At 44.4% G+C, this 17,244-nt stretch overlaps 1 long non-coding RNA gene across 1 annotated transcript; it reads right to left on the bottom strand.

Annotated features, from left to right (window-relative positions):
* Positions 1-4,964: 4,964 nt before the first annotated feature.
* On the bottom strand, positions 4,965-6,848 carry LOC116364445 (uncharacterized). Its single transcript, XR_004207997.1, has 2 exons — positions 5,753-6,848; positions 4,965-5,526 (listed from the first exon to the last, which is right to left on the bottom strand). It is a non-coding gene; the product is annotated as an uncharacterized LOC116364445 (long non-coding RNA).
* Positions 6,849-17,244: the final 10,396 nt, after the last annotated feature.

Here is a 17,244-nt window from a genome sequence, read left to right as displayed (position 1 = left end):
CCTAGTTACCAGACTTTCTACCCCCAGTTTAGGGTCCCATTTCCCCTAGTCTCTAGCGGCCAGTCCCTGTAGCCTGGCTGGACCCAGACTCCCAGTCACCAGCAGCAGAGGACAGGACACGTCACTGGGAGATTAACAACAGCAGCACACTTTACTACCGCCATAAATCATGACTGTATGTGCCTGAGTAGCAGAACCTTGGTGGCTGTAAACGTAAAGACGAAGAGGGGTGGCAAGCGTTCGTTGGATTTGATTAAATTACATTTTCCGTACGTGCATTCAGTCACACACAGATGTGCATATTAATCCATGCATGCACGTGCACACACACACGCACCAACACACACAGCTTGATTTCTGTGAAATTTGGGGCGAAAATTTTTTGACCATTAAAAATCTTATTTTTCCAAACCCCTAACCCTAAATCTAACTCTAACTCTAACCCTAACCCTTAAGCTAACTTTAACCCTAACCCTAACCCCAAACCCCTAACCCTAAATCTAACTCTAACTCTAACCCTAACCCTTAACCTAACTTTAACCCTAACCCTAACCCTAACCTTAACCCCAAACCCCTAACCCTAAATCTAACTCTAACTCTAACCCTAACCCTTAACCTAACTTTAACCCTAACTCTAATCGTAACCTCAAAAACCCTAACCTTAACCCCAAAACCCTAAACCTAACCATTAAGCTTAAAATAGCATTTTAATAAATTATGGACATGAAAAAAGTCCAAACTGTTCAGAAAAAGTTATTATTTTCCTACCTTGTCAGGACATTTGGGTGATTTGTTAGGACATTGTGGTAGGAAAACAAGTACACACACACACACACACACACTCCCCTTCTCCAGACACCAAAAAAGAGTGAGGCACGCCATAGGCATGAGGAGAGTTTAGAGAGCCATATCAATGTTATATTACCAATGATGAAGGAACCCCGAAACAAACAGGGGAGCATGAAAGTAAGAAAGCAGTAAACCACAACATAACCAACAGTGGCATATACTGCATAACAAGAGGAGGAAGAAGAGGGGGAAACTCTCGTTCTTACTCCTTCTCCATACAGCGCCTTAATAACTCAGCATCTTGTTAAGCAGCAGGTCTTGCAGTGAGGTAGATTTACAGTCAATATTAAAGCTGTCCTGACTTCTCTCATGGGCTGTCATTAGGTATACACACAGACACCCACCCACCCCACACACCCACACAAACCCACCCAAACACACTTAACAACTCACCCACCAAAACCTACCCAAACCCACTTCACAAATCACCCATCCAAACCCACACAACAACCAACCCATTAACCCACCCAACCACCCACCCACCCACGCAAGAGACAGAGAGAGAGAGATGGAGGTAGAGAGAGATAGAGATAGAGATAGAGGAAGAGAGAGAGATAGAGAGAGAGAGAGAGATAGAGATAGAGATAGAGGAAGAGAGAGAGAGAGAGAGAGAGAGAGAGAGAGAGGGAGAGAGAGAGAGAGGGAGAGAGAGAGAGAGAGAGAGAGAGAGAGAGAGAGAGAGAGAGAGATAGAGATAGAGATAGAGGAAGAGAGAGAGAGAGAGAGAGAGAGAAGCAGCGAGACGGAGACAGAGTATGTAAACTAATGAATTGTTCAATAAAATCCCATTTAGCATGGTAAGTACAAGACGTAAAAACAGCATGAGAGAATCTTGTCTGGTCTGCAACTTGACTGTGATCTGCCACCTGTGGTACATATAGAATTCAATAACTGTACGGTCCATAACAGAGCTGAGTTGGGTGTAAAGGAGGGGTCACCATGTGATTGTCTCTGGGCTGTAAAGTAGTGCTGGCGGAGAGGAGGGAGAGAACAGGGCTCTGCTTTTAGTCCTGTGGCTCTGTTATGGTGTTTGTTTTCAACACTGACATGTCTCCAAGCTGACACACACACAGGCAGGAATGCAGACACACACATGCAGACTCACACATGCAGACACACACACGCAGACACACACACGGAGACACGCAGACACACACACGGAGACATGCAGACACACACACGCACACACACACGCACACACACACGCACACGCAGGGTGTGTGTCTGTAATTTCATCCCACTGTTGATTGTTCTGAGGTCTGAACAGAGGGACAGACTGGATGAGGGCCGGGTAAAGGTCAGACTATCAACTATAATGAGGTTGGTAGAGGTCAGACTATCAACTATAATGAGGTTGGTAAAGGTCAGACTATCAACTATAATGAGGTTGGTAGAGGTCAGACTATCAACTATAATGAGGTTGGTAAAGGTCAGACTATCAACTATAATGAGGTTGGTAAAAGTCAGACTATCAACTACATTGAGCTTGGTAAAGGTCAGACTATCAACTATAATGAGGTTGGTAAAGATCAGACTACCAACTACACTGAGGTTGGTAAAGGTCAGACTATCAACTATAATGAGGTTGGTAAAGGTCAGACTATCAACTATAATGAGGTTGGTAAAGATCAGACTACCAACTACACTGAGGTTGGTAAAGGTCAGACTATCAACTACATTGAGGTTGGTAAAAGACAGACTACCAACTACACTGAGGTTGGTAAAGGTCAGACAATCAACTATAATGAGGTTGGTTAAGGTCAGACAATCAACTATAATGAGGTTGGTAAAGGTCAGACTACAATCTACACTGAGGTTGGTAAAGGTCAGACTACAATCTACACTGAGGTTGGTAAAGGTCAGACTATCAACTATAATGAGGTTGGTAAAGGTCAGACTATCAACTATACTAAGGTAAAGGCCAGACTATCAACTACACTGATGTTGGTAAAGGTCAGACTATCAACTATAATGAGGTTGGTAAAGGCCAGACTATCAACTATACTAAGGTAAAGGCCAGACTATCAACTACACTGAGGTTGGTAAAGGTCAGACTATCAACTATACTAAGGTAAAGGCCAGACTATCAACTACACTGAGGTTGGTAAAGGTCAGACTATCAACTATACTAAGGTAAAGGCCAGACTATCAACTACACTGAGGTTGGTAAAGGTCAGACTATCAACTATACTAAGGTAAAGGCCAGACTATCAACTACACTGAGGTTGGTAAAGGTCAGACTATCAACTATACTAAGGTAAAGGCCAGACTATCAACTATAATGAGGTTGGTAAAGGTCAGACTATCAACTATACTAAGGTAAAGGCCAGACTATCAACTATAATGAGGTTGGTAAAGGTCAGACTATCAACTATACTAAGGTAAAGGCCAGACTATCAACTACACTGAGGTTGGTAAAGGCCAGACTATCAACTATAATGAGGTTGGTAAAGGTCAGACTATCAACTATACTAAGGTAAAGGCCAGACTATCAACTATAATGAGGTTGGTAAAGGTCAGACTATCAACTATACTAAGGTAAAGGCCAGACTATCAACTACACTGAGGTTGGTAAAGGCCAGACTATCAACTACACTGAGGTTGGTAAGGTCAGACTATCAACTATACTAAGGTAAAGGCCAGACTATCAACTACACTGAGGTTGGTAAAGGCCAGACTATCAACTACACTGAGGTTGGTAAAAGTCAGACTATTGACCTCATGATCCACTCCTGAACTGCTCAGCAACAGTCATTCCTAGTCGACCACCAAACATGTACGTAAAGGAACAACAATAAAGCCTTTTTTTATTCCTCTCATGCTATTGGCAGTAGGTGCACTTGATTCAGCAGCCCTAAGCACCGGGTAGGTGAGTGTTCCCATTTTTAACCATTTTATGTGTCTGAAAGTACAAACTCTGCCTTCCCAGCAGCTGGGTGATCAAATAAAGTGCATCTATAGGCCTTCCTACTGGCCAATCGGAAAGCTCAGATGTCTGGAGAATCCTTGAGTGCACAGCAAATTCAATACTGTGAGATTTCCAAACTTTTGAAACCATGATTCGAGAGATACTGTCAACGAATACAGCAAAGAGTTGAAGGTTTTTTTCAGCACTGTCAACACTTTATTCAACACTTTTACGTGTCATAAAACTACTTCCACTCACTCGTCCACCAGCACTGCAGCTGCAATGAATGAGTAGTGAAGTGTATTGAAAGGCTTGAGTTGTTATTATTAGCAGCTTGTGTCTTTTTAAAAGGGCTACTTCTGGATTTGGCATTTAAGTCTTTATGTACTTCCCCAGAGTCAGAGAAACTCACGGATACCATTTGTATGTCGCTGCATCCAGCATGCAATAAGTGAGAGGTAGTTTCGCGAGCCAATGTTAGCTAGCGTTAGCGCAATGACTTGAAGTCTATGGTATCTAATAGCATGCTAGCAGCTACCATAGTCATTGCGTTAACACTAGTTAGCAATTGCGCTAATGCTAGTTAGCAACATCCTTCAAAAACTGCACACAGAGACATAACAATGGTATCCATGAGTTCATCTGAATCTGTGGAAGTAGATAAAGGGCTCCATTGCCAAAATCCTCAAGTATCCCTTTAATACCGAGGAATAGTTCACTTTCTCTGGTCATAAGAGTAAAAGCATAAATGTGTGCATGAGGCAGAAATAATGCGGTGCGACTCGAGTTTTGCCGTCAGCTGGATGCTGGAAGACTGTGTCCGCTCTTTGGTCAGTCTCAGCAGAGGAAGGGAGAGTGTAGGGACGGTGAGAGTCAGACCCTCTGCTGCTCTCTCCCTCCCTCCACTGAGACTGACCATCAGATACAGGCACCATCAGCCCAGTAAAACAATACAAAAGTCATTTAAATGTTTGCTCACTCAGTTGTGCCTCACATGTAATACAACAATCTATGACTAGTGTGACCATATACTGTAGGTCCTAGCTCAGGTTTTAAATTTCATCTCATTTGGAAATGGTCTGAGAAGAACAAGAATGCGTTGGCAGGTCAATTCAAGCAAAGCCAATATGTGGTGATAATGTAGCCTACTGCACAATCCTCATTACTACAGTACTTTTTTGAATAGGTCATTTCACACAGGCTGAAGTGTTTTTAAGTCATGTTTTTTTATTTTTTTATCTGAGCGGTAGATTTCGGCTTGTAATTTGACTCAGAAATGATGATGATAATGCTATATTTTAATTTCCTTTCATGTGTACTATGGCAGTTTAAAGCTAATTTGCAGTAACACAAACAATAAACACATTTAGATTATTAAGACATTACCATAAAATCTAAATGTTTAAATATTGAGGCAAATACAGGCTACAATAGCAGCTAGATCAGCTAGATCAAGTCTGTCTGAGTACTTCTTAAAGCTTCCAGATGGGCAGCCGTGGTCATGAGAGGATCTGGAAGCTCATAGCTAGATGGTCAGCAGAGCTGGTGGTCGGAGGTGGTGGTGGTGGTCAGGTCAGCATGTCCAAGGGCAGGCAGGCAGCGTCATGTCATCCAAGCCTCTCTGCCGTCTTCTCTGTATTCAGACTCTGTGGTGAAGTTTGCTCCCCAAAGAGTTCAGCTCACTCAGTCCTTACTTCAGAAGTATCCTCCTGAGCAATGAAACCCCTGGCCCACTGCCAACTCTACATAGAGAGCTTCCTCTTGGGTTACTGTTGGTGGGAAAACAACCCAAAGTCAGTAGGTATAGTTTAAATGAAAACACACACCTACTAGCTAGCATTAGCTAGCTTGTTGACAATGCTGATTTTCATCAATTGATGGGCAGGAGTCCAATTCAAGACTTGTTCCTCGCTCATTTAGCTATTGAAAAACAAAAGTGAGTACAAATATTTACATAAAAACAATTAAATATGATAAAATACGTCCAGAACTTACTTGATCTCTCTGCCTAGGCTGCCACTTGGCACCATGACAACTATAGAACTGGGAATGGCTGGGAAGAAAGCTCATTCCTGTGAGAGAATGAGAAGATCAGACGTTGTGGTCCAGTGAAAAGAGTCTTTATGTCCTTGTACTACACCAGTCCTTCATGTTTCTGCTTTGTCCCCTTATTTCCCTGTATGCACCTCTTTAACAAGGAGCAGGAAGTGACCTCTGTGACCCCTCTCTCCCACGCCATGTGACCTGTAGTGGTGTATTGCTCCCACACAAGCGTGTCGTATGCACTCACACATGAACACACACACGGTTTACTTGCTATAGGTAATACACATAACCAGCAGAGCTGGAGTCCATATGAAGGTTTAGCTTCACTTCATATTAAAGGACCTACAAACATTATGAATAAAGGGGACCATATAAGCGTGAGACTGAACACAAAACTGTAAAAAAAGATGAATGAACTCGCAGGACACACAACTGACTAATTCAACACACACAAACACCTGTTGCTTTTTCCACTCCTGTGTTTGGCATGTGATATGAGGACTAGTGAGTCTAGCAGCAGTTTGAAATAGTGAAGTAGCTGTTAGGAAAACCCCTACTAGCTCCATCCAGATGAAACTGGAACCACACCCTTCCTCCTTTCCCCACCCCAGGATAACTGGTGATAGACAGGTCTGGAATGTAGCCCTCCAAAACAGACTGTCACCTATCAAAAACCAATGAAACCTGAACAGAAACATGTTGGTTTAATATAAAATGTTGGACGTAAAGTTAAAGCAACACTCAATCCCTGGTGGCTCCCCCTGATATGATGGGCACACAGCTGACACACAGATGATCTAACAACTGACTCACAGATGATTTAACAGCTGACACACAGATGATCTAACAGCTGACACACAGATGATCTAACAGCTGACACACAGATGATCTAACAGCTGACACACAGATGATTTAACAGCTGACACACAGATGATTTAACAGCTGACACTGATGATTTAACAGCTGACACACAGATGATCTAACAGCTGACACACAGATGATCTAACAGCTGACACACAGATGATTTAACAGCTGACACACAGATGATCTAACAGCTGACACACAGACGATCTAACAGCTGACACACAGACGATCTAACAGCTGACACACAGATGATCTAACAGCTGACACACAGATGATTTAACAGCTGAGAACACATGATCTAACAGCTGACACACAGATGATTTAATAGCTGACACACAGATGATTTAACAGCTGACACACAGATGATCTAACAGCTGACACACAGATGATCTAACAGCTGACACACAGACGATCTAACAGCTGACACACAGATGATTTAATAGCTGACACACAGATGATTTAATAGCTGACACACAGATGATCTAACAGCTGACACACAGACGATCTAACAGCTGACACACAGATGATTTAATAGCTGACACACAGATGATTTAACAGCTGACACACAGATGATCTAACAGCTGACACACAGATGATCTAACAGCTGACACACAGATGATTTAACAGCTGACACACAGATGATCTAACAGCTGACACACAGACGATCTAACAGCTGACACACAGATGATCTAACAGCTGACACACAGATGATTTAATAGCCTACATTGTTGCTCTACACTTGGTGCCACTTGAATGAACAGGCTACAAAATGATTGATTCACTTTTAATTAAACTCAATTTTGTGAGTGAGGACTCGCTACAATCTACACTCTCTCTCTAAAGCAACACTCGTCCTCTAGCTACACCAAGGATGAATAGGGTTTATCAGCTTGGGTATGTGAAGGCGAAAGCGTGTAGTCTGGACCTGTAACAGGCAAGCTTCTCTACAGTAATTTACCAATATTTCCAATGCCTTATTACAGTCCTCTGTCAGACAGAGGACATTGAATGTACTGTGTTACAAGCCAACCGGTCAAGATGTTCGTCCTTTATGACGTACTGGGGGTCGCTCCTAAAGCAAATCACAGCTATCATCTGTCCTCATTAACCAATAAGAAATCCTTGTAATTACTCCCAGAACCCCACCCTTCATAATCCTATGTTCGTCATTCACTGTCCGACCCCCTGCCAGAGCTTTATTGACCAATAAACAGTTGCAAATTGACAAATCACAGAAACTGACAGAAAAGGGCACATTCCTCTACTGTTGGCTATATGTACTCACCAGCTGGCTTCAAATTACTTCACTTACAATTAGAGTGATGGGGAAAGGAGGGGTAGATGGGAGTGGAAGAAAGAGAGAGAAAGAGAGTGAGGGAGGGAGGGAGAGCGAGAGAGCAAGAAACAGAGAGAGAGAAAGAGAGAGAAAGAGAGTGAGGCAGGGAGAGTGAGAGAGCAAGAAACAGAGAGAGAGAAAGAGAGAGGGGGGGCAGAGAGAGAGAGAGAGAGAGACAGAGAGAGACAGACAGAGAGAGAGCAAGAAACAGAGAGAGAGAAAGAGAGAGGGGGGGCAGAGAGAGAGAGAGAGACAGAGAGAGACAGAGAGAGGGGGGGCAGAGAGAGAGAGAGAGAGAGAGAGAGAGTGAAGACTGCATTCCTGACGTTGATGACATCTCGAACACCTGATTGAATTTGGGTCCTTGGAAGAACATCTGAGGCTTTGGGACTCACTGCATGTGTGTACAGTGTTAATCTCTGGAAAATATTGTAGCGTTGTTTTCCATCACGCTGGTCATGCTGATATTGATGGGTGTACATGGAGTTTATGAAGTGACGATGCATGAAGATCTGAAGAAAACAGAATGTACTTGTAATGGCTGTCGTCGGAAGGATGAGACCAAGGCGCAGCGTTCCTTGAGTTCCACATAATATTTACTGTTGAAGTGAAACTTTTAGACAAAGCAAAACAATAAAGAAAACAACAGCTTCGTAGTGCAACGAACAGCTTCGTAGTGCAACGAACAGCTTCGCAGTGCAACGAACAGCGTCGTAGTGCAACGAACAGCTTCGTAGTGCAACGAACAGCTTCGTAGTGCAACGAACAGCTTCGTAGTGCAACGAACAGCTTCGTAGTGCAACGAACAGCTTCGTAGTGCAACGAACAGCTTCGTAGTGCAACGAACAGCTTCGTAGTGCAACGAACAGCGTCGTAGTGCAACGAACAGCTTCGTAGTGCAACGAACAGCTTCGTAGTGCAACGAACAGCGTCGTAGTGCAACGAACAGCGTCGTAGTGCAACGAACAGCGTCGTAGTGCAACGAACAGCTTCGTAGTGCAACGAACAGCTTCGTAGTGCAACGAACAGCTTCGTAGTGCAACGAACAGCTTCGTAGTGCAACGAACAGCTTCGTAGTGCAACGAACAGCTTCGTAGTGCAACGAACAGCTTCGTAGTGCAACGAACAGCTTCGTAGTGCAAACTACCTGGTCACAAACAAAGAACAAGGTCCCACACAGAAGGAGGGGAAAAAAAGCTACCTAAGTATGATTCCCAATCAGAGACAACGATAGACAGCTGTCCCTGATTGAGAACCCTACCTGGCCAAACACAAAGAAATAGAAAACATAGAAACATTAACGTAGAATGCCCACCCAAATCCCACCCTGACCAAACCAGAAATAGAGACATTAAAAGCTCTCTACGGTCAGGGCGTGACAGTACTGTATGTGCATGTGGCTACAGCTATTTCTGCTGCTTCCTCACCTCCTTTCATTTAATATGAAGTATTTATTCAATTGTACATACATTTAGAACATCTGACATGGACAGAACACTAATTGAATTGATTTCAATTGCACATGTCATCAATGTTTAAGACATGTGATTCACATTCAAATGATTTTCAGAGAAAATCAACCCATATGACTTTTTCACTTTATTTGGTAAACCCAAATGTGGATTTATCAAAGGTGGATTCTCTGAGCCACCAGGAATATGTTGGGCTTTAATCAGGTTAGTGCCAGGTGCACCAACGTGTTTTTGAGCATGACAACCCTATTAGATGTGGGATGGCGTGTCTGTTACTCATAAAGAAGAGGAGAAGGACGTTGGGTTGGTGACTAACAAGATTATGAGTTCTCAATAACATACTGAACATGAATACAACTATTAGCTGCCTTGTTTTAGTGTCTGTCTGTCAGTGTGTGTGTGTGTGTGTGTGTGTGTGTGTGTGTGTGTGTGTGTGTGTGTGTGTGTGTGTGTGTGTGTGTGTGTGTGTGTGTGTGTGTGTGTGTGTGTGTGTGTGTGTGTGTGTGTGTGTGTGTGTGTGTGTGTGTGTGTGTGCATCCATGAAAGCATGCGTTAGTGTGCACCGTTCTCTTGTCGTCTGCGTTTTGAGAAGCAGAGGGGCTCATAGCTCACAGTATGTTCCAGTGGGAGTTGGATTAATTATTCCTAAGTAAAAACAATTCACCAGAGAGGTATCGCAGAGCAGAGGAGCCAACCGCTCTTAACGCTGCAAGGCAAAGTCCCCCGAGCCAGACGACAAGCCATCGTGGTCTCGCTATGGCGGAAAGGCCTCCCATTTCCCGTAAAGCCAAGGGGCGCTTCTCTGTTCTGTTATCCCCCTCCACCCCTCTTCACATTCCACCGCCCCTCCAAACTGCTAGATGTCCCGCGCCATCTAATTCACTGGCAAATTACAAAGATGATTTATGAGAATCTGGGATCAAAAAAGCAGACAATCTGGAAGACTGAAGCACACCACAAGTTTTATCCAGACCATATGTATATGGATACAAAGGGAGGAGAAGAGAGAGGGAGGAGAGGAGAGAGGGAGGAGAGGGAGGAGAAGAGAGAGGGAGGAGAAGAGAGAGGGAGGAGAGGAGAGAGGGAGGAGAGGAGAGAGGGAGGAGAGGGAGGAGAAGAGAGAGGGAGGAGAAGAGAGAGGGGGGAGAGGAGAGAGGGAGGAGAGGAGAGAGGGAGGAGAGGGAGGAGAAGAGAGAGGGATGAGAAGAGAGAGGGAGGAGAGGAGAGAGGGAGGAGAGGAGAGAGGGAGGAGAGGGAGGAGAAGAGAGAGAGAGGAGAAGAGAGACGGAGGAGAGGAGAGAGGGAGGAGAGGAGAGAGGGAGGAGAGGAGAGAGGGAGGAGAGGGAGGAGAAGAGAGAGGGAGGAGAAGAGAGAGGGAGGAGAAGAGAGAGGGAGGAGAGGAGAGAGGGAGGAGAGGAGAGAGGGAGGAGAGGGAGGAGAAGAGAGAGGGAGGAGAAGAGAGAGGGAGGAGAGGAGAGAGGGAGGAGAGGAGAGAGGGAGGAGAGGGAGGAGAAGAGAGAGAGAGGAGAAGAGAGACGGAGGAGAGGGAGGAGAGGGTTACGGCAGAGACAAAAAAAGAACATACACTGTTCCCCCTGTCTGTGGCTGGGACTAGATACAGGATGGGAACAAAGTTCCCCAAAACGTTCCCCGTGCATCTGACCACTTATCCTGTCACTGTGGAAAAGAAACCAGGAACAGCTACTTTGTCTGCTCATGGAATCACAAACCACAGTGATATGGCTCTAGAACTAAATACTTTGCCTGCGTATCCCCTTTATCAAGACACTTGAAACACTCTGAAAGGAATTATTGTGTCAACAGGTAAAACCATTATGCAGTGTGTGTGTGTGTGTGTGTGTGTGTGTGTGTGTGTGTGTGTGTGTGTGTGTGTGTGTGTGTGTGTGTGTGTGTGTGTGTGTGTGTGTGTGTGTGTGTGTGTGTCAAAACAGATACCTACTTGAGGGTAACAGCGCTCACTGTTGCCATGGTTTCCATGGATGCATGTCTAGTAGTGACTTGTATCAAGGGTGACCTGTCTGGTGTGGGGTTATATGGGTGACCTGCCTGGTGTGGGGTTATATGGGTGACCTGTCTGGTGTTGGGTTACATGGGTGACCTGCCTGGTGTGGAATATATATGGGTGACCTGCCTGGTGTGTGGTTATATGGGTGACCTGCCTGGTGTGGGGTTATATGGGTGACCTGCCTGGTGTGGAATATATATGGGTGACCTGCCTGGTGTGGGGTTATATGGGTGACCTGCCTGGTGTGGGGTTATATGGGTGACCTGCCTGGTGTGGGGTTATATGGGTGACCTGCCTGGTGTGGGGTTATATGGGTGACCTGCCTGGTGTGGAATATATATGTGTGACCTGCCTGGTGTGGGGTTATATGGGTGACCTGCCTGGTGTGGGGTTATATGGGTGACCTGCCTGGTGTGGAATATATATGGGTGACCTGCCTGGTGTGTGGTTATATGGGTGACCTGCCTGGTGTGGGGTTATATGGGTGACCTGCCTGGTGTGGAATATATATGGGTGACCTGCCTGGTGTGGGGTTATATGGGTGACCTGCCTGGTGTGGGGTTATATGGGTGACCTGCCTGGTGTGGAATATATATGTGTGACCTGCCTGGTGTGGGGTTATATGGGTGACCTGCCTGGTGTGGAATATGTTGTCTTTAACTTATGGTGGAGCAAAGATTTCCAGAACCGCCCAATAGCTGCAGAACAGAACAATAACAAAAATTGAAAGAGATTTAAAATGATAATTTCAGCATTGCCATGTCTACCATCTTGTCACTCTGGCTATCATAAGGCCTCTCTATTCCTGAATCCCAACCTATCTCCAGTAAGGATCAACATATAAGAACGAAGGTGCACAACCACCTCTAGGTATTAGCCCTGACTAACAAGATGGTAACGTGTCAAGGTGGAACGAAACACAAAATCATCTGGATGTACTTTTCCTCCCCAAATACTGACATTTACCGAAGAGTCTGGCTCATACTGTTTTTACTAATTGTTTCCTTCAGTTTTAAAACACCCTACCCTCTTCCTACATCACTTCCCTCCCCCTTCACACACACACACACACACACACACACACACACACACACACACACACACACACACACACACACACACACACACACACACACACACACACCATCTCTCCAAGCCCACTAATAGATCTGAATAAAACCTGAAATTGGACGAGTAAACCCCTCATTACCATGTTTTAATAGAACTAATCTAGGGGAGCGAAGGGTCATGGGTCAATGGGAGGAGCTAATGCACAGCAGCTGTTAGGGACTGGGGCCAGCTCTGATTGGAACCAGCCAATCCCCCCCCCCCCCTCGATGGTGACCTGACTAAATAGTGGTCAACCTGGAAAATAGATTTGTCCCACAGCCCAAGAGTGAAAATATCCACCATTAACTCAACAGTAGGGGAGGACAGGGGAATGAAACATCCGTCATAGAGGATTTACCTTCATGTATGTGAGAACCTGGCTGGGTCACATCTAACTGCTGGGCTAACAGTAGGGCACGGCAGGCTAAGCTAGAGAAGTTGTCAATGGCAATAGCACACCTTATCTCTCTGTTCATTCACCAAGTTTTCTGTATGCATTTTTTGTAAATTAAGTATTTCAAAAACTTTCAACAGGCGAAGTAATATGTGAAAAGAAAACTCTATCCAATAGATATATATGTCAATCCCTGTTGAAATCATCAACATGCTATTTCACCATATAGCAATGATGTCACCAAATTGATTCTAATAATAATGGGGTGACATGTTGGATGTTTTTCTAATAAATAACCTGTCACTTTTTTCACTTCAATATTTTTCAGATTTTTATTTATTTAAAAAATCCTTTCAAAAGGTTTGAAAATTAACTCAATTTTTTTAAACAAATAAAACAAGAATAAAATAGAAATAATGATTTCAGAGATGCATGTCAATATAGCCACTCAAACTGCTGTCTCTGCAAATCATCTACATTCAACTTGACCATATCACATTGATACCATAAAGGAGGGGGTGACATGTTGAATGTCCTTTGTTTCTATGGTACAACAGTCCAACACTTTCAACGACACAACTCACATATCTCTGTAGAGAGTGGTTGCTTTTTTAGATTTTGAGGATGCCCTAATGCCCCTCATGGGCATTAGGCAGTTGGCCAGCATGCCTCACCTCAAACTGAACACAAACATCACCCTGTCTTATATCAACTTCCATCAATGACCCTGGACCACACAGACCACCAACAAGACCACTGGACCCTGGACCACACAGACCACCAACAAGACCACTGGACCCTGGACCACACAGACCACCAACAAGACCACTGGACCCTGGACCACACAGACCACCAACAAGACCACTGGACCCTGGACCACACAGACCACCAACAAGACCACTGGACACAGCAGTTTGAACAAGGGCAATGGACAGGCTTGTGTTATGTTCAGCTTGGAACCCACCGCTACCCGAGTAGCTACAAACAACACTAACCAACTCAGTGGGTTTGCGGTTGGAGTGTCCACTGTGAGATGAGAAGGTTGGGTGCTACAAACAACACTAACCAACTCAATGAGTTTATGGTTAGTATCCACTGTGAGATTAGAAGGTCGGTTGGTTGATCCCTGGTCGAGTCATACCAAGGACTCAATAAGCGTGACCCAATGCCTCTCAGCTTGGCACATATTAAGGAGATGGATTGGGGGTAAGGCCGTTTGACACACTAGCATTCTGTCCAGGTCACAGAAACAGGAGAAAGGCTCCTGCCCTATTGGCCAGTCTTGCTCAGACAAGGCCACCAGAAACAGTATTCACCAGAATTACAGAGATGCTAGTGATTTGCACCAGACAACCGGTGATTCTATGGCCAGAACACTTCCCACCCAAGTAGCTGAGTTCAGGAGTAGGGAGAGAGAGGGAGTGAGGGAGAGAGAGAGAGTGAGGGAGAGAAAGGGAGTGAGGGAGATGGTGTGGAAGAAGATGGTGGTGGAAGTGATCACTGGGGCAGAAGAGAGGAGGATAGAGGCTGCAGGCTGCTGTCTCTGGCTCTCTACTGGCTGTAGGACATGGGCCTGCTGCTCATGATCAGTGTCAGAGGACTACTACAGATACAGTGATGTGAAGGAGAGATGAGGGGTATTGGGGGGGGTCTGAGAAAGACTTTAACAACATTAAAATAGGTTAATATAGGGACATTTACCCATTGTAGTTATACATGGCGCCTAAACTGACATTTTACTTATATCTCACTATAAAGACCTAAGAAAACACCACCATTTTATAAATTCATTTTACCTAGGAACATGAATGAAAATATGGCTTTGTTTTCCTAATGAGACTAAGTTTATTTTCTTTCCTTAGATATTGGCTTCATTAGAGCTCCATGGAGATGAACACAAGGAGAGAGGAGCTGAGTGGGAGACAGACAGCTGTAAAGATACTCAAAGTGCTCCAGGGTTGTTGACCCCAAGTGGTTAAACTAAGAGAGCCCACCACCGCTGTCGGTCCAACAAGGGGAAACACTGACTAACAGAACATTGTTCATTTCTATTCCAAAATAATAAATAAAACACGTTTTTGCAAAATGCCCTCCCTCTCCCTACTCCTGAGGCGGTTGAAAAACAACCACATAAAGACATAAAATAATTAAGTTGATTTGTAAAACTTAATAGGGGCTTATTGCATTTACATATTATTATTATTATTATTGTTATTTAAAAAAAATTTAGGGGGGGGGACATTTACATTTGAGTCATGTAGCAGATGCTCTTACATGCTTATAACAACTAACAATGCATTAAACCTGAATGCTTTAAGTAAAGTTTTACCACAACTGAAGCTGAAATGAAAGCCTTTTTAGATTCACTGAGGTTGACCATCAACGTTTTTATGCTGGGTTTTAGGGTTATAACCTCACAGTTGCCTCTGCATTTTGAATGGGGGACCCATTTTTAGGGGTTATTTTATGAAATAAGGTATTGGTTACTTTACTGTCTAATTTCCACAAATCACTTTTCTCATCTTCAGAACAGGTCTCTCTTGTAAAATATTGAATAACCTGTATAAACCTCAAATTAAAATCTGGACCACGAAGCCAGTTCCAGTACTGTTTTCCATTCTTCCCCTCTCATCAGGGACTGATTTGGACCAGGTGGGTTCTGTCATGTAGATCAGAAAAAGCAGCAGTACTCCTTAAATACCCCTGTTGTATAAAAGAAAACAGAAGGAACATAACACACCTGTTGATGGTCCTGTCAAGGCCTATACATGACTTCTCAGCCAGCATTGTTCATATAATATATAGTTCTGCCAAGCGGGAAGCCTGTGCCAATTCATATATCTACTTTAAATAAATTGTTCCAAGCAGAGAGACGTGCTTTAAGTGTATTAGAAACAGAGGCAGACTAAAAGATATAGCTTTCCCGTGGGTGATTCTGTAATTTAATTGTGTATGTGCATTACTTGAGCGGTAGAGTATTATTGACATGGCGTGGGGTATTGGTTGACCAGAGCTTGGGAGTGTTGGGTTAGAGCAGAAGAGGAAGCCGTGCTGCATGAGATTCTGTCTCAGTGTGAAAATATTAACGCCAAAGCAGAGACCCTTTGAGATGTCTCCAAAAGCAGAACATTAAAACCTTCCTTCCCTCCACGGGACACTTAGGGTTCACGCATGTCTCCCACCCTCCTCTTCCTTTCCATCTCTCTCTTCCTTTCTGACTTCTCCCCCCCCCCCCCCCTCTCTCACAAGAACTCTCCCAAATCCCCACAACAACATAGGGACCAGCGAAAGACAAGCTCTGGAGTCATTTTAACCGCCTTCCTCTACTCTCTTCCCTCTTCTCCTCTGTTCCCCTATTCTCTCCTGTCTTTCTCTGTTTCCCTCTCCTGACCCCAGACCCCTACGAAACCACCACAGGCCAGTCCCGCTCCCACCCTCCGCTTGGCAGAGTATTAACCCAGCTGTCAGTCAATGTTACTGTTCTGCCCTCCTTGCTGTCTCTCTGAGTGGTCGATACTTACTTCCTCACTATGAGTGTGAGCGGAAGTCTAAAGTCTCCTAGTTGTAGTAATTTTGTTGAGCAAGACATTTGGCTATATTCTGTTCTGTTGGCTCTACGGGCATCCCTTGCTCCGGAGAGAAATTTCCCCCAGGTACAGATCTAGGATCAGCTTCCCCTCCCCGATCATAACCTTAACCATTAGTGGGGGAAATGCTAAACTGACCCAAGAATGGCATCTAAGGGCAACGTCACCCTACTTCGCAAACAGTAGGCTGGGTTTTATCCACATTCAACAGGATTACCTCAACCACTCTAGTCAGTATACAGCTATACTCACATTCAACAGGATTACCTCATTACCTCAACCACTCTAGTCAGTATACAGCTATACTCACAGGACAACAGGATTACCTCAACCACTCTAGTCAGTATACAGCTATACTCACAGGACAACATGATTACCTCAACCACTCTAGTCAGTATACAGCTATACTCACAGGACAACAGGATTACCTCATTACCTCAACCACTCTAGTCAGTATACAGCTATACTCACAGGACAACAGGATTACCTCATTACCTCAACCACTCTAGTCAGTATACAGCTATACTCACAGGACAACAGGATTACCTCATCCACTCTAGTCAGTATACAGCTATACTCACAGGACAACAGGATTACCTCATCCACTCTAGTCAGTATACAGCTATACTCACAGGACAACAGGATTACCTCA

This window comes from Oncorhynchus kisutch, unplaced genomic scaffold (genome assembly GCF_002021735.2).
Source record: "Oncorhynchus kisutch isolate 150728-3 unplaced genomic scaffold, Okis_V2 scaffold1075, whole genome shotgun sequence".
Taxonomy (NCBI): Eukaryota; Metazoa; Chordata; class Actinopteri; order Salmoniformes; family Salmonidae; genus Oncorhynchus; species Oncorhynchus kisutch.
Note: the sequence above shows the minus strand (reverse complement) of the source record. Positions and strands in the feature narration are given on the sequence as shown.